Below are 26,778 nucleotides of genomic sequence, written 5' to 3'. Positions count from 1 at the left end.
ACCCAGAGAGGCTGACTGAGGTCCAGCCATTCCCCCTCCTCCCCCTTTCCAGCACGGCCTGAGTGTCCTGAGATCCTGGCACAGCTAGAACATTGGAGCCTTGCATTCTCCGTGTGAAATCTTAACTTTTTCAATGCTCAGATAAGACTTGCAGACTTTTCAGTTCTCCCCTGAGTGAGAAGGGAAAAATAGAAGGGCTAAGTTTTTTTAGATGGAAGAAGAATGAGAAGATGCTATGAAGGTTGGCTGAAAATCCTTTTGCAAGCTGTAGGGATGAACTGAAAATTCCTATAAACCATGGAGAAAGACGGGGGGGTTGGAGTATTCCATTTGATAGATTGTTGATCAAAAGCACTTGTGTTAAGGATCCTTTGCCCCTAGGAAGAAAGGGGATCTCTATTTCTGGAGATGAAGCGTGAACACATAGAGAGATGAAGAGAATTTTTGTTTTGGAACAGTTCATTCTTAAAAGTAAATACCCAATGAGTTTAACATGGCCCATAAGCACAGCTTTGGGAAGTTGTGAAGATGGGAGGAGCTTCACATTTTTTTAAGTTTTTCCTGGACTGATGTGAATCATGAAAATGAAGCCACGAGAGAACTGTTCTTTTCCATCTTTGTGGAGGAGTCCCTATGGCCTGATAAGAGGAAACTTCTCACTCTGAAGTGAACTGAAAAGGACTATTTAAGTTGGGAACTGACTGAAGTAGTTTTTTGTATGTCTGTTTTGTTGTTATGAAGGTTGGGAGAAGGGAGGAGGGAGTGGTCTGAAGATCTTATTCTGAATTTGTTTTTCTTTCTCTTTCTTTGTGTAGTTAATAAATTTCTTTTTATACCCTTTTAAGTTTTAGGCCTGCCTTGCTTTTGCTCCTGGTTCTGTCTCACAACAGAAAATCAGTATATTTAAATCGGCAAATCAAAACTATGACATTATTGGTGCATTGGCCGGGAAATGAAACTAAACCAAGACACCCAGTTAAGTCCAAAACTTGTGCACTAGAAGGATTCACCAAGGATCATGTTAAAGGCATGGTTCTAACAGAAAATATTGTATATTCTTGACAATATTTCCCAGTGGACTTAATTAACATCTCAAGATGCTATCTGCGTGGAAACCCAGCACTGTTCAAATCATATCTCTTAAACACTCCCATAGTCCTTAGGTATACTGTCAAAGCTCCTTGTACAGGTAAATATCACCAGAAGATCACTCTTAGAGAAAGAAGCCCTCCAAAGGATAAAGCAGTCATGGCAGAACTCAAGACTAAAATTCTATCTCACCTCCTAAGAGACTGATTCTTTTATTGTTCTCTTTTTTATTTTTCTTCCCTTAATGAGTTCTTTTCATCATACCTCTTGCTACTATGGAAGCTTCCTTCCTTCCTCCCTCCCTTCCTTCCTTCCTTCCTTCCTTCCTTCCTTCCTTCCTTCCTTCCTTCCTTCCTTCCTTCCTTCCTTCCTTCCTTCCTTCCTTCCTTCCTTCCTTCCTTCCTTCCTTCCTTCCTTCCTTCCTTCCTTCCTTCCTTCCTTCCTTCCTTCCTTCCTTCCTTCCTTCCTTCCTTCCTTCCTTCCTTCCTTCCTTCCTTCCTTCCTTCCTTCCTTCCTCCCTCCCTCCCTCCCTCCCTCCCTCCCTCCCTCCCTTCCTTCCTTCCTTCCTTCCTTCCTTCCTTCCTTCCTTCCTTCCTTCCTTCCTTCCTTCCTTCCTTCCTTCCTTCCTTCCTTCCTTCCTTCCTTCCTTCCTTCCTTCCTTCCTTCCTTCCTTCCTTCCTTCCTTCCTCCCTTCCTCCCTTCCTCCCTTCCTCCCTTCCTCCCTTCCTCCCTTCCTCCCTCCCTCCACCACATTTGGTATTGATTCAGTCTGGAGGATTTTATGGTAATGTAGAACAAGGATATGATGTTGAAGGTATAAAAGGTTTATCATTATGCTCTGTGGGCCACAAGGTGCTAAAAGACGCAAATGCCTGAGGCTGGGGTAACTTACATGGCACAAAAGACAATTCATAATATATGATAGCTTGGTATTTTTTAGTTAAAAGTTAGTTATTTACTAGAGTTAATTAAAAAGCAAATGTATAGATAGGCCTTGCTGAAAATAATTAAAAGTTAGAAGTTAGTTAGAAGAAAACCAGGCTTGAGATAGTTATCTGAAACTTAAATAATTGATTGCGTTCATTTTATGTTTGCTCAGCTGTGCTTGCAATGGGAAAAGATGAAACTAGGAAGTAGATCCAAAGAAACACAAACAATTGCAACCAGAAACTTATTCGTCAGAAAATTGGACTTCTCCCAGAAGCCATTTGTATTGTCATTGATAAAAAAGGTTGAGAGTTCAGGGCAAGGAAGACTCACCTTACTTCCGCTTTTTAAGACCCCTCCCCACAAAAACGACCCCAGACATAACTGAAGAAACCAACCAAGTTTGCTTAATAGCCATTCAAGCTAATTACCATAGGAAGCGGGGGATGGGAGGGGCTGTTATTATGAATATGTAATTGTTTGAAGCTTTTGTCAATAAATAGACTCTGTGATCACCTGCAATTTTACAGTGCATATTAGGGAGTGACCTCACACGGCTGCTCAGCACTGAATAAACATACACTTTCTAACTTTAAATTGTTAGAAAGTCTTTTTGTCTGTCACAGTTGAGTATCAGTTTAGACCAGTATTCATATTTTGGAAAATCATTGATAGCAAGAGAATGTGGCTAGAAGACCTCTGACTGGCCAAACAAGTGGACCAGCCTATGGGCCTGTACAAGTTCTTGATCCACCTCTGTTTTTTCCTGTATCATTCTCTTTTTTTATTGCAAAGGATTTATCTTCCTTTCTAAATAGACCAAATCAAAACCCAAAAGAGAGGAATGATCTTAAAGTGAACTCTCCTCTATTCTCTGAAAGCAGGATTCAATAAAACCAAAAAAAGTTATGAACACAAATGAAACCACTACTAAAAATCTGTATGGTTGCATGAAGAAATATTATTTATATTGATTTGGCCAAAGTCTATATTAGTGCTTCTATATTGTCAAAAGCCATTTCATAAATTCCCTGTTGAACTTCCCTCTTGCCCTCAGAAGGGCTGCTTCATTAATACAAAGTTCACAGTATCCCTGCTATAGTCATTCCTCCTTTTCTTTCTGTAACTATCTCATAAAGGCTAACATCAACAAGGTGAAACTGGGAAAGACGATCCAGATCTATAAATTTAATGTAGGAGTGGTTAGTCTCCCAGGCATGATCATTCCCTAACACAGAGTTCTTACATTTTACCTAAGCTTAAATTAGCTGGACTTTCTTCTTCTGGTGCACATGGAAAATGGATTCTGACATATTTACCGTACAAGTAACTTCATCACTGAGGCTGGCTCCTCTTAGATCACACCTATGAGTGTTAGTAGGAGTACCACAGCTGTAATTTATTGCTGGTACAAATGAGTGATTTAGTCCCTGGAGGAGTATTTGTTTCTCTACTGCTGCCTTTGGACATGGCAAGTGTTGGTATAGGATATTTCCTCAAATCTTCCAATTTGACCCTGTAAAGTTACATTTGAAGTGAGGATTACTTTCCTGTTCCAGCTGGATAAGACACCACAGTTGTCAGACCAGAAATTCAGACATTTCAGTCACTATGAAGAAGAACATACAACAAACTTCATTAACACCTTAGTGCCACCTGAAATGCTGATACCTCAGAGATCAAAGATCCTACCAGGATACGGATTCATCGTTTCAAAGCAGTAGGATTTCCAGTTTGAAAATCCCCTATTTGTCCACAATTATTTGCTGCATGCATTCATTTTGTCCCTGCAGTGACTCAAACCCTTCTGTATTTGTCAGATTCTAACATCAACTCTGGCTTCCATTAGCTATGGGAAGGTTGCTATCACTAATCCTACTAATAACAGCAACTTGCCAGGCCTCACCTGCTTAATGGACTTGTGAAATGCACACAGCTACTGATTTCCTTCATTTGCTGTCAAAACTAAGGTAAAAAATAATCTCAGGACACCCAAAATTTGACCTTTTCAAAATTTTATTTTTGTCCAATTTTACTGCAGAAGATGGATTATCAGTGCAAGTAGTGGGAGAGCAATATCTTGATGTGTTCAAGGCCTCACACTGATTCAGATAAAGGGATATTTGCATGTCAGCACAAATCAGAATCAGAAGAGAGTGATCTCACAGTGGTGTTCACAACCAACATGCCAACTCCTGTCCAAAACAGACCTATTACCATTAGCTTTACCCCGAATTAATTCTTCACTTTCCATGTGCAAGAGCAATGAGGCACACAGTAGAGTAATGCCATCTGTATTGCCTCCCACTCCTCTACGATTAGCTTTGCTTTTAAAAGACTCTTAAGTCCTTAAGTCTGTATTCATTGTGGGAAACAATTGAGAATTGTGCAGGAAACCTATTTCCCCTCAGGGAAGGAGTGGGCCATAATTTCATTCCTTAATATTATAAATTATGGAGGTTTTTTTCCTTTTTTTTTTTTTTTTTTTTTTTAGTTTGAAAGGTTAGAAAATGCTGCAGAGATTAATAACATTACTGTTATTAATTATAATCCACCAAAATACCTATTTCTACAATGAGGAGGAAGTATTCTCAGTGGGAGATAATTCTGCTAGAGAAGAGAAATTACTTAGGAAATAGCTATGCCTGGGTCAACTGACAGAAAGAAATTAGAGCTTTTCCCCAGCATGTAGGAAATAGGCAACTGTATAATTGACTCATTGTACTTTTTGAAATAAACAAGTAGGATAATGCACAGAATACAAAACTGTGAAAACTTGTGTCAGATTAGTCAGATCCTGGGAAACAAAATGATAGCAAAGAAATACAGCAAGACTGAGGTAGGTGCAACGATCCTGACATCAGTAGCAGATTAGACAGCTAGACTGACAGCCCACTAATATATAATGATACAAATGTACTTACCATAGCATGTGAAAATATTTCCTCTTTTGATCCCATCCTCAGGTGTTACATATTCTTTCTACTCTGGGCATGTGCATGTACGAGGGAATCACTATAGATATTTTATAAACAGTCTACACATGTGGTCCATGTGATACAAGCATACCTGCAGTAGAAATAGAATATAATTTCCAAAAATACTTACATTCTGGATCTAAAAAAAAGCTCATAGATAGCTATAGGGAGAGGCTGTAGGTTGCTGAGAATCTTTTTATAGTTCACAGACAGTCTGGAATCCATAATGCATCTTTTCAGGGTATATTCATAGAGCTAGCCAAATAAATGTAAATTGAGACATTATTCCACCAGGTTTTGTTGGCAGGCCAGTGGCACCTGCCCTGGAAAGTCAGAAGGTGAGTACATGATTTAATCCAGAAAAGGGGTCAGTCAAACCAGAATTCCTTTCCTTTCCACAACCATTTTATGCCCATGCTCAACCAGAAAGAAAAAATTAGGGAAAAAAGTAAAGGAAGCAAACACAATATGACTCAGTTTGCAGCCACTGCAGTTTCATCTCAGTGTATCCTTCGTGGTTTGTGGCATTCAATGATGTTTCTCGGGCTTTGATGGTAATTTTTAAAATAACAGCACACTTAAATTAAACTGCATAGTTCTACTGACTGATCTATGTTTCTTCTGTACTGTATATTTTCTGCAAAGTTTTCAAGCCACAGTAAAAATGTGGTTTTTGTCATTGGTGGAAATAAGTAATGTTAAATATTGTCTGGAACAGGAGACCAGTGATTTTCAATAAATATTAAATAGGAAACTGTTTAATATTAATTGTTATTAGATGGGCAAATTAGCATTAAATTAAAGCTAATAGCATAGGCAAAGTTTTCCATTAAGCAAGCCAGTATTAAGTGTATTCAATATTTTACAGTATCCATTATTCCGTTTCCTCAGCTGAAAGTTGTTTCTTGATAAATAGGCATTTATCCAGTTTATGCCCCTTCATCTACCAACTTCATCTGATCTTTATCATAGAAGTGGATAAGGCATTCTTGCAAATTTTGCCGTTCATTAATTCTATGGCTCCTGCCAACTAATTGTCCTGGTTTTGAACTTCTTTTTTGAGCTTCACTTCACACGTTCCATTAACTATTTTTTGCTGTACCACAGGATGAAATCATCATGTTTGATGCTTCTCCGGTTTAGATGAGGGCCAGCTGCTGATATTAATGAAACAATACTGCATAGGGAAGAAAAAAATGCAGAAAAATGTTTGATATTTTAAAAAATTCTCAGAACATACTCCTCATTATAGGAGCTGGTAGCTTCTAAGATTCAGGAATAATTTCTTAAAATGAGCAGTGAATAAATCAAAAAATGGTAATGTCAGGATATTCATTTACTTTTTACAGGCTGAAGAATAAATAGATGTTGAGTGGTATGGTGGGAGGGCACATGCCATGAGTTTTACTCAAACAGAAAACCTAGGGGGAATATGTTTTGGAGCATGTCTGAAACCTACATGTTTGGAAAGAGATAAGAGGGTACCCGGCAATGCTGTACCTCTGAGATTCTGAAGCCGCTCTGAAAACCTGTTTGTTGAGTATGTTAGGATACTGCTTGAAATCTGAATTACTCATAACCAAAGAAGCTGTGGGTTTTTTTTAGTCAATTGGTAGGCCTTAAGCGATAAAGTGAACAAACTATCTTGGAACTCTGACTCCCATCTCCTGTTGTCACAGAGATCATGCTCTTGAACTTCTTTTAATAACTTTATCAAACTAACTTGAAAATTAGCATCGCAGTTTCACAAAAGAAGCAGCTGTGTCTGGCTTCTTGAGTTAGGAATACAAATATCTTCCCAAAAGGGGACCAGTGACATAGGTCGTGTATTAATGAGATCAAAGTATAAATATATTTACATTTTAAAAGAAACTTTTCTTTTTTCTCACCTGAAGATGGGGTGTTCCATAACCTAAAATGTATTTTTCAGTGAGTTTCTGAAAGCCTCAGCCTGAATGTTCTCACATAAGCTGGTTTACCTGCAATAAGAAGCAATTCTTGCCATCTAAATGTGTAAACATTTAGTCTTGCTGAATTGTCTCCAGAGAGAAAGCAGAACAGCATTATAGAGGAATTTTGTGCAAAACAACTTATCCTGTGTTTGTGAAGCAGCAGCATGTTAGAAAACTGGTGCAACAGTTTGATGGGTTTCCATGGAAACTGCCAGACTTGAATGCATGGGTGCACAAGTAAGCTTGCCAGGTGCCCATTTATTGGTTCAGAGGAAGGAAAAATTACATTTCCATGACAGCCACAGATTAGCTGAGCAAGTCTCTTTCCAAAGTGATGTACTTGCAAAAATAGATAAGTGCCAAACAGACTAAAATTTGTTTGTGCTTTATACAGCAAACTTTAAACAGCATAATTTGATGTCCCCTTGAAAGTGCCCGGATTGCAGTTTCTTCCCATTGAGTGTTTCACCTAAGAGGCTATGGTCTTCTGCTGCAGTGTAATTTTTTGAAGAAAAAAAATGAATAACCCAGCAGGTAGGATGAAGAAATCAAAATTGAAATGGAAGAATTATTCCCTCAAAGAGAGCCAAACAAGCATTTTTGACACCAACATATGTAATAGAATAAACCAAAAATAGGGCTTATTTAGGGATAATTAATACGGCTTATAGGGATAATCCTTTACATTCACTGCACTAGGCCGTCAGCTACTGCCAATCACTATTGCTTTGACGAAATGAGTGTAATACTGAAAGCTTATTTAAACTGGAGATATAACAGAGTGATCTTCAACGCGCAGATATAGATAGGACCAGGGAAAAGGCTGAATTGTACCTGGTGCCTTCTCTGTACTCTCTCATTGTGAGTCTGCTGGCTTTTTCATTTACTCTCTGAGCACAACTTTTTTTTGACTAAGAAATTCAAATACCAGAATGTCACTGTCACACCAAGCAAAAAAGCTGTTGAATAGTTCAGGATATAATGGCAAGAAGGCTTAGACCTCTGAAAAATTATAGGAATATACTTTGGTATCCTCTGAAAAATTATAGACATATACTTTGGGATCCAACAGGTAGGCAGCCTTTCAGATGCCTCTTTAAAAAGATTAGTGGTATCTGAACAAAGTCTCACAGAAATCACCAGTTTCAGCTGACAAGGAATTTAGTTTTATATACAGAGCAATACTCAGGGGAGGAGAAAAATGGCCTGTATAGAAGACGTGTAAGAGGAATTATAGAGCTCTTGAAGCATCTGGCCTAAGTACAAAGAACACAGTGCAAGGCTAAAAACTCAGATATTTGTTGTTTTGCCTAGATCCATGAGTTTCTTTCACAGTTGGAAATGAAAACATTACCAGTACAAAAGATTCTTCTAGTACTCAGAGTTTCTGAGAAAACCAACTTTTCAACAGACTGCCTTCAGGTATTGTGCTCTGGGAAACAGCTCTTGTGTTCACACACGGAGGATGTAATTACATCCCTGGAGCTTGCTTCTCTGAAGAGAGTCTATATCCAGGGTGTTTAGAAAAGGCAACAAAGACAACTCTGTAACTTACTGAGCCCAAAGAAACCTTCCAACTACTTAGGCTTACTCCTACAAACGCCAGAACAGCCTAGTAAGTGACCAAGATGGCCATCAAGGCATCACTGAACAAAAGCTAAAGACTTTTACGAGTGGACCTCTGAGTCCTGTCATTGCCCAGAAGGGCTACTCTCACACAGCTGTTAAATAATGAGATCAGATTTTGGATCACTATAACCATCAATTGAAGCCTCACCTATTACAAGTTCAACAATTTGAAACAATTTTTTTAATGGGTCATTAGGCATATACATAAAATGGCTTTGTACCCTCCTCAGCTACAGTGAAGACTATTCTTCAGTCACTTAGATTATTCATTACACTCAAATTCAATTACAATCGTACACACAAATTCGCAAACACATTACACTCAAATTCAGAGGTCTGAAGTACTACCTGTACTGGATTTACCTGTGGTTCAGATGTCTGAGCCAGTGACTATGTCCAACATAGTCACTGGAGGTCTATGGCTTGTCCATTTGTCCACACACTGCTGTTTCAGTTATCCTATGGCATCTTTCCTGACTCATTTATGTGCTGAAGAGCATAGGGCTCCTTTGTGTCTTGTGTCATACCTGCCAGTGCAAAGGCAACACTTCAGGTACCTTAAAAGAATTTCTGCTGGTTAGAAATTCATTAAAAAGCTAAATAAAACACTGATTCTCCTCTGATTAGGATGGGTACTCGTGTGCCCAACTCACACAAAGATCTCTCTTTCATATTCCTAGAGCAGATTTCTACAATCTGGAGCTGAGTATTCCTCACTTGCAGCCTATCTTTCTAAACCATGCATAATCCTTATGGTTCTTTATCCTTGGCCACACACCAAATGGTATCTCCAGCATCAAGAATTCATGCCAAAACCAAGTAATTGTTCAAAGAAAAAGTGTATTCCACATAGTAGTCTCTTAATTTTATACGCATATGGCTTTATACTAATTCAGTGATACCTGTGTAAGAAGACCAGGAGCAGAGAGATTAACAACAATACTCAATGGAAGCCTCCACCCAAACATTTTGTTAAAATCCTTACTTGCTCTTAAAGGCACAATTTCTTTTCAGAACCCATGGGTCTTTCATAAATTAATGGGTTACCACAAAGATTTGGGTAACTGCATCCACTTTAAATATTATCTCAGCCTTTCTGAAGGGTCCAGCTAGCACTCCTTCAGAAGGGTAGCTGCTGAGACACACTACTCCTGTTGCCAGCAGGCCACTTGTGTTTTGGGAGTAGAGGAGGCAGGAATGAGTGTTATCACCACACAGAGGACAACTGGAAGAAGTACAAAGCAGCCTGTGAGCCCCATACATTGTCCAGTGGGCTGAAAACAGGACAATGTAACAGTTTCAGAAAAGGCATGAGTAAGTGTTTGATAAACAAGTCCATTACAGCACATCGTACTTTTCCATTCTTTCGTTTGACTAAATCACAGCTTCAGGATAAAATGATGTGACAAAAAGAACCTTGTACAAACGTATTTAGTGTAATGGCTGAATGAGCTGACTCTAGGAGAATCTTGCATGTTCCAGCAATTTTTTCATTCTGGTTTTCTTGACACTAATTCTCTCTCTGGCTTCCTAAGATACATAAATGATATAGAAATTAAAGCATGAATGAAAATCAAACAAAAAGTTACAGTACTTGAATGCTGTTATTCTTACTTTCCTGGGTAAAATAATTTGCATTAAATAATGCAAACTCAGTTACCCTAAACAAATGTCATTGCTGAAAACTAAAGACACAATATTGGAGAACAAGATGCTGGCTAAAGGATTTGCAGGACATTTTTCAGATAATAAGACATATACATTTTCCATATTTAGAAGATAAAACTCAAATCAGGAAGCCTCAAAGTACAATATTTTTGAAAGGAAGCAAATATACAAGCTGTCAGCAGCCCCTCATAACTTTCCTTTTGATTACATGCATGTAATGTTCACTATAGCTCTTATCTCTCTACTAATAAGAAGCCTTTGCCATGTAGAAAATTCACTAACTTACCTTCTCAGCTGCAAATGACATCCTGCAATCCTTTTAAACTTTTCGGAAATAAGCGGTCACATAATGATGTTTGAATATAGCAAAGGCTTGTTTTACACTGGGTATAATAATTCTCTCTGTGGAATAAGAATATCATAAAAGTTCATGAAAATAAAAATTACGGAAACAAGTAGAGAAACATGAAACAATTCTGGAAAAGTGCATTGAACTGGGCAGTGGGCATCTGAGTTTCAAGATATTTAAACTCACATAGCACATATTCTTACAAATGCACATAATAGCCAAATACTGCAGTCAGATAAGAATGTCTCAATATATAATGCAATTCCCTCAAGTTTTATACAGGGTTAGTCAAAAAACATCCTTATAAAAGGTTTCCACAGGCCTGGAACATGCTTTGAATTTCGTTTCTACACTTTTCACTCATACTGAAACAAGACACTGCAGAAAAAACTTTGGCCTTGTGACAGCAAAGTAATGAGTCCTATGAATAATGGATCAATAAGAGTGATAATTCCTGGCTTTAGTGGAACAAGACAGGAATCTGGTGAAGAGCTAAAGCATGTCATGGACTACTTTCAAGCTTTCTTTACTTTTTAAAACGCTCCTCAGCTGTTTTGGGTGTATTTCACAAGGAACAGCAAATACTCCCAGCTGAAATAGTTATCACTTCTGCAGATGCTGGGGAATTTTCCTACTGGGAAGAATTGGAGTCATAATGTAGGACAAGCTTGTGTTTTCATGGAAGTTTCACTTGGAATGCAGATATGCTATTTTGTGAACTGGTAACCTGAATAAGGGACACAGATGTGCTCAATGTAAAATGTACATTCAGTTTGTCTGACCTAATTCTTCAGAGTCAGTCACAGCTGAGGTACCTCAGGAACAGAAAAACCACCACACCAGGAGCCAGCTAAGGACTTGCAAATCTTCTAGTTCATTATAGAATCATACACATACTTTTGGAGTTTAATCAAACAACAAATAAATGGAATGGTTTAAATCAAAATCTATATTTACATGTTGGTATGTCCTACAAGTCTTCCAGAACTGGAGCAAAAGCCAGTAAGAAAAGTTGCCCTCATCAGGGACTCATGTGCTCTGGTGCGGCTTTATAACACGCATAGCACGAGTTGGGAAAATAGATTTCCCACTGAACTTGAAGACACAGCTCACTTCTCAGTAACACTCTATAACTGTAGGCTGTTCAATTAATTGTAACAGCTTGACTGCAAGAGGATTCCTTTAGATTGGCTCACTGCATCCCTCAAATTCATACAAGCATTGGAGTGCTGGCTGGAAGAGATCTCTGGATGCCTCTGCTCCTGTCCCACATAGGAGGCAGGGCTGTTGCCAGCACTAGATCACATCATTTGTTGCTTTGCCTGGCTAAGTCTCAGGAACTTCCAAGGACAGAGAGTCCCTGACCACTCTGGGTAACCTGTTCCACTGCTGCACCAGCCTTATAGTGAAGAAGTTTTTCCTAATGTTCAACCTGAACCTGCCAAGATGCAGAAAGTGACTTTGGTCCTTTTTTATACCACTTGCCACTGTTGAGAAGAGTTTGTCTCAGGCAAGTTTCTTTGGATTGCAACTTTGCTGTTCAGCATGTTAAGCATTCCCCCAGTTTAGCAAATTTGCTAAATTAATGCTAATGCAAGCTACACGAATTAGTACTGATTAGAAGTTATTCTGTGGTGCTCCCATAGCTCATGTGAGAAAAATGAAACATCCCAGTCAGGATTTCTCAAGAAACACCCAAGTATGGAATGCCAGAGTTTCCAAAGCAGAAACATCTGCTGAAGAGTTCTTGCTTGTTGCAGCACATGTACTTCGGATGACTACAAAATGAAGACAGAAAAAGACATCCTCAAAAAGAATTGTTGACAGCAGAACACTAAACTGGCTGATAAAATGTGGCTGAGAACCAGCAGAGTGGACAGTATTTGCCATTTTCATTTGTCTATATCAAATTCTTTTATCCTCCCCAACGAACAATTTGTCTTCTGGTACCTCAGAAGTAGAAACTGAAAACAAAAGTTTGCAGCATCTACCATTTTATCCATAGGTTTCTACATACATGTGAGTAATCAGTTTTTCACTACCAGGAGAATGCAGGTGAGTGACAGCTGATGATATCCTATTGGAGAAAGTGTAGATTTCTAGGGACCAGGCTCAGTCTGCACTCAGATGAAAAGGAAAGCAAACCACCTCTTGTGCTGTGCACAGCCTAATATTTTCTTAGTTTTCTTGATTCATTCTTCTTTTCTCTAGAAAAGGTATCAAGCAGGCTATTTTCACTTATAGGGATTGCATTTCATTAGATTAGAAGATATCTCCAGTTTGCTTGACCCTACCTTTCACATATTTTTACTGAGGACAAGAAAGCCTCAGCATGCAGTATCACATCATGTCTTTGTTGCAGTTTGGTCATGACAAAGGAAAGATTTCCACGGCATGGAAATCTTATGGATTTGAGATCCACAAAAGGGCAGTTCCTTTTGATAGAACTGAAAACTTACATTTCTCCAGAAACAAACTCATACATTTTTTCTCCTGGAAGAGGGTATTAAAACTTAAAAAACAGGTCCCTCAAGCCTGAATGAGAACTTGGTGAGTGAACAGGATTTTTTTTTTCTCAGGGAACATGTTGATCCTACCAGAGTGAACCTCTTCTGTGCCCAAGTCCATCAGAAGATACACTTACATGGCTTTACCGAGAGGCTCCCATGCATCCTTTAACAATCTTATGACTTGAAAATCAGTTTTCCTCAGATTGCATGTTAGCCTGTGACTCTGCAGGACCACTGAGGAAGGACTGCCTGTTCCTGTGGTGACACGCTATCAGATATTTCCCTGGGTTCACTCTGCACTTGCATGCCCAGAGCAGTGGCATAATCAGCCCTCCTTGTACTAACAAACAGTTAATCCACAGAAGTGGAAAAGCTACAGCCCTTGAGATTGTCTCTCTATTCAAACAATCTGATGCATCCAGAAAAACAGTCCACTCTCTGCTGTTAATCAAGCTTATTTAGGCTCACACATACTAGTTTTATAAATCATCTGACAACAATTTGCAAGGAAGAGAATTTTATTTTATTTTTTACTTAAAACTGATTTAATTGCTTACTGGAGACAAACCTGAAATACCTTTTTTGAAACATCTCCACTCAAGCTATGTTAAAAGGCTCAGTGACTCAGTGAGCACATGGAGAAGGAAGAAGCATGAAGTGATCACAGTAACATAGCCTCTTATGCTAAAATTTGGCCTTCAGTACAGAGCCTTGACTACCCTTGAGCCGTACACATCCTCCATCAGAAATAGAACTACAAAAGCATTTTACCACAAAGAGCAAACCCAGCCAGAAGTACCTCTCCTCAGGACAATATTTTTCTTTGAAATTCTGAGCCAAGGAGAACCTTAGAAATTCTCCTTTGGCACCAGGAATGCATTGATATTTACTTTCCTCGCATATGGGATCTTCACTCATTTTTCCTCTTCTCATCCCACAGCACGGTGCTAAGCTGTGCAATCCTTCCTTGCAGTTAAGAGCATTAACTCAAGTGGGAATTACATGTGCAAGTGAGAACTCACTACCAAAAAGTAGCTGTGGCAAAGGGTTGGTTTAAATTTGTTTTCACTCTAGGCTCAGCTGGAAGAGCAGGGCACCTTGTGGAGTCCAACTGAAGTGCACGGGGAAGTCACCTACCTCCTCTGGGCCTGTGCCTCACTAGCTGCTGTCAGAGCAGGCTTTGTGTGTTTGATGTGGCCTTTGCCATAAATTTGTACAAATTATTCCTGAGCAAAGTCACTACAATACATTAACTCACAGGTCTATTTCCTTGCAGATGTGTGCTCAGCAGAGACTGGTCTATAAAAGCTGCCATCAGCCATTGTCAAATCAGAAACGAGAAATGTTATTAGTGAGAATTGTGGTTCTTTTTTCAACTAGCAATGAATCAATTCTCTATTCCTTGTTTATTGAGTTAGAGAATATTGACAAAGTTATACCATTATGCCCAAGGAATATTCTTTTTTCTTTTTCTTTTTTATAATGACACTGCACACACTGTTATTTTGTAACCTAACTTCCTCTGCATTAAGACAACCTGCACTGTGGGGTATCTCACAGTTTCAGAACTAAAGTAATGATAGTGTCTCAATACAATGGCCCGGCAGAAGGGAGAAATGTCCCTTGCTCTGAGAAGCTGCAGGAAGAACTGTTTCTTCCACAATTTCTGCCCAGACACCAGCAGCTCCAGGAGGTCTGAGCTCCTGGCAAAAGAAAACCAGAGCTCAGGAGCTGGGGACATCAGCGTAGACAATGTAGAAGAAAGGGCAGATAGTGCTCACATGAACACTAACTGGGGGAGAAGAAACTATAGCTGGTGAAGAGCCATAACAAATTCCCCTGGTGGCTGCTCATCCAGTGACATGAAGGCTAGGTAAATATTTGCCAGAAAACCGCAAAAAAATCTCTGGAGCAAGATAGGTCCTGAGTGTTTTCCTGCTCCTGAGTGAATCTGCTATAACTTAGGAGAAAGAGGAGTCTCTACAGCAGCTTCTGTTTAAGAAATAGAGCTTGACAACTGAAAATAAGTTTGGCTCCTATCTGCCATGTGGAAAGGTACCAATTGAGAATAAAGATAAAAGAAGAGACATTTTTCCAGCTGTAAACTCAATTGCTGATCCAGATAGTGGCAGAAGAAAGTCCCAGTATAATCACAGTGCATTTGTATCCCTGGGTATTCTGATAATTAAATGCTACTTATTACTTGCTTCCTTTGGCAAAATAAAATGTGTCACAACCAAAGAGGCAAATAAGCTGAAATTTTGCTTCTTCTACAGATCTCTCTTTTCATCATGTCTCTTCTCCCCACCGTTCTTGCATAACCCATAAAACACTGTCTTTCATCCTAAATATGCCAACAGTTGTAATTGCACCTGGCACGGAGCTGGAGACCTACACAAGAAAGTAACAAATCCGGAATCCTTCTCCAAATCTCTTCAGTTAAGAATTGCCTAAGTTATATGAAAAAAGTACGAAGACACTGTCCTGATGCAATGAAAGTCTGAATGGCATCACCAGTGTAGAGAGGTCCAGTTCTGCTGCTGAGCACTGACCAACAAGTCTTTCCAGCTACCAGGGGTTTGCATCTTGCATGGCAAAAGAGAGAAGCTGCCTTTCCTTCACTCACACTGCAATGGGAGTTTTTAGACTTGGTAAAATACTTTTATCTTAGGAATAGAGCAGTCTCATGTAGCGCCCGTTTACCAGGCAGATCCAGGCAGACGATACAGAGGAGCAGGCCAACTGGAGCCTTGGTATTAATAGTGGTGAAGAAAAGAACATTATCATGTCTAATACAGTTATGGACAGATGGCCTGCTTGTAGCACAGTAATCCTTCAATCCAGTTTCAATCAGTAAAATAAGTCCTCTGCCTCAAAATAAAACACTCTAAATCATGACTCAAGGACCTCCTGCTTCCTTTCCAGGGGCAAGTCTCATTACAAAAATAAGTTTTCACTCTTTTGACTGTTTAAGTCAGAAGCTGTTCTTACATTGAAGTATGCAACATACCAACATATTTTTCTATGCCTACACTGCTTTCCTCTTGATTGCTCCCTCTGTTCCATTTTAGCTGCCTGCCCTGCCTCAGTTGCAAGGTGTCTGTGAGAGCTCCTGTAGAATGCAGCAGCTTGAAGCAAAACCCTTACAGGAACAATTCCCCTGCTCCCTCCCACCATCATTCCCTCAGTGTCTGTGAAATCTCAGCAGTCAGAACTTGTCAGGCTGCACTAGAGCTTTGCATAGCTCAGTTTGAAAGAAGCCAGACGAGCTTTAAAAAAAAGGGAAAATTTTACCAGGTACTATCTTTTTTGGCCAGTTGATGGCTTTTTATGATAAAGATCAGAACACAATGATTTTGTTTTTTAAAAAAAGGAAACAATAATTAGAGAGAATGTATGGGGGGAGGTAATCACGTGGCAGCTGAGAGGCAGTGAATCACTGCTGGCATGTGTCATGACGGCATCTTTGGACTGTGCTAAAATGCCTTGCATTAAAAAGCTCCATGTACCTCCAAGTTGCTTGGTGATGGGCTGGGAACACTGGCCATTCTGAGACAGAGTTAAAGGCAGCTTGAATGTTTCTGGACTGCTTTTAAATCTCATTGGCTTCCTAGCAAGTGCATTCACACTGTACAATTTTAAATATGACCTTGGAAGGGCAAAATGTAAGGCCCACTGTGGCAGGATGCCCTCCCAAACTGTCACAGCTCCAAGTTCCTCCATGCATTCAAATCCAACAAACCAGACTCAGAATTCCCTGCCTTCCCTACTCCATCTCTGCAATGATTAATAATACAGAAGCTTCTGTGCTATCTTCACTTTTATTGCTCACACAGACTTGTATTTAGATTGTTGCTAATAGCTGCGACTGCTGTTTCTCCAGCATCTTAGAAATCTTTGCAGCATGCAAAATCTACGTTGTCCTTTCAAATTATGCCTACTGCCAAATCCCTCTATTACTGCTTTTTTTGGCTGATACTGCACTGTAATTCAGTGACCTATTGTTAAGTGCATGCTCACACCTACATGGACTATAACATCTCTCAGATAACCCCTAAGACGTAATTCAGGTATCAGCAGCAACCTTGCTATCATAAACAGAGTAATTAATCCATGCAATAGTGTAGCTGAAGAACTGCATGATTCTTTGGCCTATAAGATAAGATACTATGATTAAAATAAGATGTCTATAAGATATTATGATTAAAATTGTCTCAGGTATCCATATGACATTTTCAAAGTACAAAACAAATATAATCCTAATTTACTGGGGAGCACCACACACACATATTCCCTTCTTCCAATGTACCTTGTTTAGAAATAAAACAAAAAATTCAGTATGATGTTAGAGCTGAAAAACTAAAAAAACTAAATCAGAAACAAAAGTGCTAATCCTTCAGCAAGTTGCGTCCAACTATAAAGAAAAAAAAATTAATATAAAGATATATGAGACTGAACTCTGCACTAAAGTGGTTCATTTTCCTCTTTGCACCATTTCCTGGTGCGTTTTGGATTCATGGCTGGTGTGAAGATTATAATTGCAATCTCTTCATTTTGTGACTACTGCTTCTTTAAATCCTCATCTGTGAGGCTGCACACAACTTCACCTCAGAAAGTTCCTCTGATCAAAAGCACAGCCCTTGCCTGCTGCCACTCACAGCAGAGTGATGGCACGGGGATGAAAAGCAATGGCCACACAATAGGGATCAGCCTAGCCTCATCAAGGTGCCATGCTCAGCCAGGTTGCTGCTAACAGGGCTCTGAAAGGGCTACCTGGAGCCAGGACTAGAAGGCTGTTCTGTCACCTGATAACGCAAGTGGATGTGCAGCATGTCCTTGTAATCTGTGATGCTGGATTTCCCATCTTTCACGATTCAATAATTTTTTTTGTTGCAGAGAATAGGGAGTGGAGAACAGGAGGGAAGAGCCTGGATAAAAAGCTCTTTCATTCTTCTCTTCTTTGGATTGTCTGGTTTGGTTTATTTCTTCTTTACTGTAGAAAAGGATAAAATATCCTGCTTTGAGACTTGTGTAAACATTTTAGTAGAAAAGGTTTTTTTACTCTTCCCTTCATGCTTGAAAGCTACAAGCTATTAAAATCAGCTGTCAATTTTAGAAATGTTCTTGACTGTGCACCTTAGATACAGCTGTACCTAAAAGTTGTCACTGTTCAAGAATCCAGGCACCAACAACAGCCTGGCCAAAGAAATGTACAAGACTAACACTCAGCAGCAAATAAAATACTGCTGATGTAACAGCACCCACACCACCCTTTTTCTTCCCTCTTGTCTTCTTTGTTCCACCTGGATCCGGGCTCATTCCTGTTTCCTCCCTAGTAGCATTAATTGTCCCTCTCTCCTAAGAGATTCCCAGTTCCTCTCCTTGTTGAGAACCTTGAGCCTCACTTTTAGTTATCACTGCATGCACTTTCCCAGCAAGTGGGACACTGACCTGCTTCATGCACAGCATGCTTGACTGTGGATGCTGCAACCTCTGTTTCTGCTCCCATGTAAAAATTACAAGAGCAAGGCATTAGATGCACAAATAGAATTATTCCGGAATAATTCCACTAATAGAATATTTCTGAAGCATCACTTTGATTCCAGAACATTTGCTATTTAACTAAAGCAAGTCTTTCCACTTAGGAGTCAGTTTGTGCAGCAGTTGTAAACCTTTCCTTTTTCTCAGTAACTGCTCTTTCAGTCATCCCACACTACTATGAAAGAGAAAAGCAAAAAAAAAAAAAAGAAAATTCACCACATGAGGGAACTATGGCCACACCATTCCTTGGGCAAATTGGATTAATGAAGGGGCCCTGTTCCAGCTTCTTTTTTCTTTGCTGCCCTTTGGAGAAAACTTCCAAATCAGAAAGAGTTTTCTGGATGGATTTCACTGCCTTGCTGACAGGCTGGTAACTGATTTTACTGACTGGATTCAACAGGCACATATACAGGAAGGGATAAAGTAGATGAGTATAATGGAAGTGTAATTGGTTTTAATATGTTGCAATATCAGTAAATGCTGTGCATTAATTAGTGTCCCAGGGCAATCTGTCTGGTCTCCAACCTAACTGCTCATAGACAATGGAGCTGAAGGAGAAATATATACAGAGAAAGCTTTTACATTATTCCCCTGGTATAAATGACAAATCAAATGACATTGGGATGGAAAAAGGACACTGAATAAAGCAAAATGCTAGGATGATAATGGTTGCTTTTTTACATAGTCCATAAGGTAGATTTGCTCTCACTTGCTGAAGGTTTTATCAGCTCAATACAATGACTTGCAGCCCTGTTTTTCCCCTAACATACTCTCTCAATCTTCACTTGATTTTCCTGTAAAGATGGCAAGGGACATTACTGTGACAGATGTAAAAATGGGATGAAGTCACCACAATACCTGACAGCAAGTACAGCAGGAATTTCCTGAGGGTGTCCAAGCCGAAGAGCTCGGCCAAAAGTGCTGCCAGATTAGAAAGGACCAAAACGGATAAAAAAGCAACCATGAAGTTGTCCCAGTTAAAAGCTGCCCTGAGCAGCTTTTAACCCTACAAAGCACTGCACTATGTGGCAGGGACCCTTTTGAAAATTAAAATAAAGGTCTGATGCCTGCACAACAGGAACAGACTGTCTAGCACCAAAACATCTTCTCTAGTCCACCTAGTAATTTATCTTTTCTAGACTCTTTATTTTATGGAGAAAAATATGGCTGTGCTGGGAGGGCCAGTCAGCCCTTGGGATTCCTGCTGGATGCCTGGGAAATCACAGCAGACTGTCTTGATATTACTGTGTTTGCAATAGGAGGCCATCTCAAACAGCAGAGACAGCTAAAAGCTGGAAATGTGTTTTCACAGCTACTACAGTAAGAGGGGACGAATTCATGGAGTTCACTCTGTCTTGAAAATTGCATGACAATGAAAAGAATGGGAATAATGAAAAAAAATCAATAATTATGTATTCAAGACAGAAATAAGTGAAGACAAAATCATTTCATTATAAGCTAATGATGTGTCTTTTGATCAAGTTCACTTGCATTATAGGCAAACTGTATATTTTTAGCCATTACTGAAGAGAAAAGCTTCAAGTTATTACTTGACCCCTGAATTGCCTGGATTTTTTTCACTTTCCTGGAGAGCTTATTGTCTCTTCAGCAATGTATGGACACAGTAGTACAATTTTATTGTCTGCTTATGGGGTCACGGGACATACCAACCTGTCAGCAATGGCTGGTTTGCATTCAGAGTACATGCCAGCACTTTATAAACGGGTTCAAACTGCAACTACATTACAGGGAAATAAAAGTAGATAAACACATTCCTTTGGCAGAAAGACAATCTTCCCATTTATGTTTCAGAGTATGAAAAATCATTATCTGTGCAGGGATATTCACCTGTTACTGAAATTTCCCAACTTCAAATAAAAAATTTTGTAACTGTTGAAACTGAGGGCATGATGGTTCAATTCCTCTGATTGTCAGGCTTCCATGTAGTTCAGTGGAAGTTTAGCCAAAAGTAAAAAGACATGGAGTCTCAGATAAAACGAAAAGCTCTCATTAAATCAAGTGCAAAATGTCTTCTACTAATAGTAATTCAGATTATAAGTGGGTTCCCACTGAATGCACAGAAGCCCTTTTTCTGTTAGCTCTCTGGAAAGAACCCAGCAGTGCGGTTTGCTGACAAAAAAAAAGAGAAAAAGTCAGAATAAATAGCTCATCTATGTCAATTTTTGAATCTGAAAATATTTTCTGCCAGCAAGGCAGTTCTAATAGTTTCACAGGCTCACTTAGAGACAGAGGCATTCATGCCATATTGCAAGTGCATAGCTGAAAAGCCACCAAGACGTCACACAACAAACCCCTTCAGAAAAATGCTTGCAATTGATTTCTGGTAATGAAAGCATCCATGTAGAACAGCATGTAGGAGCTGTTTAGGAACAACAGACTTATAGAAGAGTGGGACCAAATGTAAAAAAATGTGTGAGAATTATTTGCTCATTTAAAAAATATTAGTGACTATAGGACAAATATCACAGCTTAAAAGCACTAATATAGAACTGGTACATGACATTTCAGGCTTTACTCAATTCTGTGACAGGGTTTCAGAGCAGAGGAGAACAGAAGACATAAAAGGATGGCAGCAGCCCTCACCTTCACAGTGTGCAGCAACAGGACACGCTGCCAAGCTCCCTGGGAATGCCTCTGAGTGCTGGTCCCTAGGGGCTTGCTGCTCTCTTTGCTCTCTTGGAGCTCTGTTCCACTGTGCTCACTGACACCAGATTGCTGTGGCAGGGAAACAGAAATAAATGTTGTTTAATAAAAATTGCAGTATGAGACTCAATATCTTACAGTTAAATATTGGAAACATTACAAAAAAACACAAGGTGAAACAACCGGGTAGGTGGTAAAGTCCAGCAAACTCTGCGTGCTGCCTCTACATGGCTGGAAAGTTTTGTGGTCTCATCCCTTTCTCTATTTTTTTGGTTATTGTCCCACAACACTTCTGGTTTATCTGCTATTTTTTTGTCTTGTTTTGCCTGTTGTGTCTGGTACTGTAAGGCAGTTTTCGAGGTCAAGCATCATCCCAGCCTTACAAGTTGTCAGTACAGACAGTGACCATGGCATCAGGGGAAAGAACAAACTCAGGGCAAGGAAGGCAACCTCTGAGCTCCTAATTAATGTGTACTACCAACTTAAGAGCTACGTCTTGGAGATATCTTGAATTAAAGACAGCAGCTTTGTATTTATCAGTCCAGAAAGTTTTGGGGTATTTTTCCTATTAATTTGTCCAACCACTATTTGAACCTGTTTAGATTTTTAACTATGATAGCAACCTGAATAGAAACAGTTCCATAACTTAAGTGTCACTGAGTTTCTAACAGAGAACCCATAAAATGCACATATAAACCATGTAAAAATATACTTCAATACAGGCTATATATTGAAATCTATATATGTATATTTAAAAAGTATGACTGATGTATATTTAAAAGCACGACTGTGTCTTGGTTTGAAAGACAGGTATTTTGCTAAGGAAAGGCAAGAACCCTTTTTCTGAGATGCAGAATGCAACCCCCTCCCTTCTAATTATTATAGTTTCAAATCAGAGGTTTTCAGACAGGAGATACGGGGATAGGAATAACAGTTCTTTATTGATATCTAACAAGGCAAAATAGCAGAAACAACAACAGCTATAAAAATTGACAACAAAACAGAATAGTATAGCTCAGTTGCAGTCCCTTTCTGGCCACAGGCCCTCTCTCCCTGTGCTCAGTTCCCGGTGCTGTGGGCAGGGCAGGTCCTGCACAGTCCAAGAGGGCTGGAGTGATGGTGGCAGCGGCCCAGGGGTGAGAGGGATGGAGGAGCGACTCCCCCCTCACGGTGTCGGTCGTGGTGCTCGGCAGAGTGTCCGGAGTTAGTAGGATGAAGTGGGAGAGGAGCAGAGCGGTGTTTGATGGTAGGGAATGTGGCTCCGGCGTTAGGATGGTGGGGAAGATGCTAGATTGGAGCATGGGCCATCCCCTTACCACTCCACGAGCCAAGTGAGAGTGAGAACAAGAGCCCAGGCCCCTGTCCCACCTTTTCTTTTCTGGTGTCCCCCTATCCCCCACCTCCCTGCAAGAGAAAACTATTGCTGCTAAGGTGTAGCCACAAATACTTAGCATAACAATGGGAAAAATTCCACAGAAAGAAAAGGGAACAATTCAACCCCCAACATTATCCTCCCCTGAATTTTTCCCATACTAATATGTTATATTAAATTAAAACCATTATATACATACATGCAGTTAGAGATATAGGCACAGTACTATAGGTATTTCACCCTAAAACAAGGTCTCCTTGGGGTATGCATCGGGTCTCTCCATCCTTTTGCATCACCCACCAGGTGCAACCTGGTCCCTGAGCGCATACAGACTGGAATAAGCATTGTTTAAAATTATCATCTCCAATACATTCTCTACCTGGGACAGAAATTAACTCTGCAGGGCATCATTAGCACAAATAGTGGATAAAGAAATAAAGCAGGATGAGAACATGAACTGCATTTGTCTTCACCATCCCACATAATTTCTTTACAGCCCACTCTTGGGGGAGAAATGGAGATAAAAGCTGTCGCAAATGTTGCTTGTAAACATGATGCCTCTTGGAGAGTGTCCTGCTCCTGGGATGCTGCAGCTGGGTAAAGAATATTCAGGATTAGGTCAAACCCAAGCATTTCCCAGAGGGAAGATATCTATCTGAAGCAGGGCTCTTCCAAACTAGCCATTTTGAAAAGCAGCTAGTGCTAACTCTTCCTTTACTGTTTCCTTACAGCTGCATAGAAAAGAAGTCAAGATTTCTTTCTAATTATTTCCAATATTCAAGCAATTAGAAAAGGAGTATGAAGGTTGTCATTAATAGAATTCATATGTAGAAAGCTAATGAGTGGAGAAAAGCCTTTAGCTCCATCCCATGACTGCTAAATACGTGTTTTGGAGCCAGCCCTTCTAATGAGGTGAAGATTAGAAAGCAAGTATCTTGAAGAGGCATCATGTGCTTTGACAGAGAGCAGAGAGACTAAGCAGAGGTCTCTCACCAGAGAGATGAGCTGAAGTCCCTAAGCTCTTGGCAAGATATGAGCATGGCATGTTCGGATCTTACTGGGTGTTTACAGTGATGTACGATATTAAGCAAGAGAGTTTATTTCAGCTTCTCATTCCAAGCCAAAAGGTACCTGCAATCCATTCTCCCTGCCCTTTGAAATCTCTTGGTGCAGAGCTGTTGACCATTTTGAGCAGTAGCCTGCCTGATTTTGTGAGTGCTGTTTTGCAAGCCCTATGAAAAAAACTTCTCCTTCCCTGGTAAGAGGCCAGGGTGTGCACTGCAAGCACTAGATATGTAGGAAGAAAACTTACGCTGTCATCTCTTCAACTTGCCAGGCAAAACCTCCTCCGAAGTATAAACAAAGCTTAAAAGTTCAGTTTACTTGTGGCTCATATTCTTTATGCACTTCACTGTGAACCTGTTACCTTTCTTATCCTGTGTTTATTCATAATTTCTCATTTTCTCCTTTCCTCACATAGTTTAAGCTGACTTTCTGATGTAGACAGTGGCTATCCCTTTTTGTCACTGGGGTAGAATGACTGAAAATTATCAATCACATCCATGAATTGTCCAACTCTCTTCCCACAGCATGGCTGTGGTTCAGTGCCAAAGACTTTCTTGTGAATAGAAAGTTGTGACTTGTAGGAATGTTAGTTTAGTACTTCCTAAATTACATTCTGGTTGGCAACAGAAAAAAACAGACTCTTATACACACAATTGTTTCTTTTTCCATTGATATGTACAAAGTGTCTCTCCACGTCTAAAGGCAGCTTCTTTTAGTTAAAAATAATTCCCACTTGACCTATCACTATCTGCCTGTGTGAAAAGTCACCCTCTCTCTTTTTTATAAACCTACTCTAGGTATTAAAAGCATGAGACAAATTCAGCACCCAACCCTTCTGCTCTAACTCAAGGATGTGGTATTTCCAGCTTAAATGGTTGGATTTGATGATATAAAAGGTCTTTTCCAACCTCAATGATTCTCTGGTTGTCTGGGCTTAATTCTGTTTTTCTGAAGCTCTCTGACACTGGCTGATCCTCTGGATCAATAGCACAGCCAGCCAGCTGCAGCCCCAGGCCTCCTCTCTCTGGTGTTCACACTTCCCAGCTGGCACTGGCACAGAGAGCTAAATATGTGATTTTGTCCTGGCAGAGGCTCCCACACACCAGGCATTTGGCTGAGAGCCCCTGTCAGTGCATCTGCTGATATGGGAGCAGGGGGAAGAGCATTGGGCTCGTGACAGCTCACCCACCTCAAACAGAGAGGAACTGGGGTGTGCAGAAGAGGTGGGTGCTGGTATAATTAAGTTTATGTAGCCCTTTTCCACTGAAGACTTTCAAAGATGTCCAGATGAGCTTTTTCACAGAGAAAAGTAGTTAAGGTACCAGTTTGAGCTCTCTCAGGAGATGCTGATCACCTTGTGGGATGCAGCCCTAAACCTGTAAGCGGGAAAGCGAGATAAGGAGCTGCCCTGCAGAGCTATTCCCAACTATCCCCATTCTCACTCCACGGCCCCTTCCTGTGCTTGCTTGTTTGCAGGAATTGCTGGCCTGCTGTTGAGAAATGCAGCTTCGCCCTGGCTCCCAGCGCGGCCGTGAAAGGAGCGGGGCATCCACATCCACCCACGCATTCAGCCGGGGACAGGAGCTTCCCCTGGCACCTGCTGAGTGCCACAAAGGGCACGGAGCTCGGCAGGGGACACGAGCTCAGCCTCCCTCCCTCCCTCAGCCAGGGCAAAGTGAACAAAAGCGGGGTCTCCCCTCTCCTCAGTACCAATGTCAGGGCCAAGGAGGAGGCAGTGAGTCTCCACTGTCACCCCTCTCCCACTCTTTGGTCCCTCTCAGCTATGCTATGTGGGCAGTCCTAACATCTGCCAGGGCAGTTTTGCACTGGGACTTCAGATAAATTCACTCACTGCCACAACACATGGCTGTAATCCACTTGCCTTTTACATATTTGGGTCCCTGTATTCAGAGATGTTAAGAAACTCTAGTTTTTAAATTCCTAAACACGTTTGAAGTGCTGGCCTCCAGTTTAGGAGCTTGCAACCGTATTGGAAGGGCAAACTACCAAGCGAAATTCCAGTCAGCCTCATACACTTAATTTCTCTACGCTTCCTCAGCATCTAGCAAGGAAAGAGGCCCTTTCTGACATCTTTCAGATTTGCTAAATTAGCCCTCTCGTCTGAATCACCTTCTGAATGGACTTGTCATGCTCCGTTGACTACAGAGGGAGCTTAAGGACAGCCTCTGAGATTAACCTCCGATCCCACACACTGGGGTGGTGGAAGCTTAGCACTGACAAACTGCATGAAAACCTCTGAATCAAATGTATTAACTGAGAGTGTATCACTAAACTACAGCATAAATCATAATAATGGTTGTTACATAATTGTTGTAATTGCTGCTAATAACAACAGCAAATAAAATATATATCTGGTTCTAAGATTAGACTGTTTTTTATCTCCCTTGATCAAGTCTCTAGAGACCTGTAGCATAAATGCTACAAAGTAGGAAGGTGGCTGCCTTTTCCATTGCCTTTTTCTTACTATGTTGTACCAGTTTACTGTGACCCTTATATGAAAGGTTGCAGAAAATTGATTGGCCTTGTTTCTTTGCATGTGAGCAGAGAGCAGTAGCTTATTTAGGGAGCTTTCCTGATAAGACAGCAAGTAGCAGATGTGATAACCCAGGCCCAATTCAAATTCAGCTACTTACAAAACAGTCTTTATCTGAGGGCGTGTGCGTTTTATCTCTGAGACACTCAGTTATACAGGGGGTGTGATGGACCCCTGTCAGCAAAGGAGGACAGCAGCAAAGAACAAACCTGGCACTTAATTCCCAGCTAAGGATAAATGGAGACCTGGTCTTGCCACCCCTTTTGGCACTGGGAAGTGTCCTGTTGAGTCAGTAGCACTACATGCACAGCACTCATGTAAATTGTTACAGGACTGAGATATTACATATTTTAGGATCTTTGAGCATTATATCATAAGCCTCAACACATTTTTCCATGCTGAAAATGGGCCAGTTCACATTTGGAGTATATCCAAAATCAAGTCCTGAATTCAACATAAATCTTTTTAGTACACTTTGTC

The 26,778-nt window shown here is 40.3% G+C and overlaps 1 long non-coding RNA gene across 2 annotated transcripts in view; it reads right to left on the bottom strand.

Annotated features, from left to right (window-relative positions):
* LOC148223699 (uncharacterized) overlaps positions 1–21,379 on the bottom strand; it is a 47,607-nt gene extending 26,228 nt beyond the window's left edge. Inside the window, exons 1-4 of one of the 2 annotated variants that reach the window (XR_015804000.1) lie at positions 21,248–21,379; positions 10,530–10,645; positions 8,939–10,105; positions 4,941–5,085 (exon numbers count right to left, since the gene is read on the bottom strand). This is a non-coding gene — a long non-coding RNA (uncharacterized LOC148223699). The remainder of the gene's footprint in view (positions 1–4,940; positions 5,086–8,938; positions 10,106–10,529; positions 10,646–21,247) is intronic. The other variant, XR_015804001.1, reaches the window with a different exon arrangement.
* Between the last annotated feature and the right edge of the window lie 5,399 nt (positions 21,380–26,778).

This window comes from Sturnus vulgaris, chromosome 5 (assembly GCF_052056855.1).
Source record: "Sturnus vulgaris isolate bStuVul1 chromosome 5, bStuVul1.hap1, whole genome shotgun sequence".
Classification (NCBI taxonomy): Eukaryota; Metazoa; Chordata; class Aves; order Passeriformes; family Sturnidae; genus Sturnus; species Sturnus vulgaris.
The sequence above is the reverse complement of the archived record's forward strand: the minus strand, read 5'-3'. Positions and strand labels throughout refer to the sequence as shown.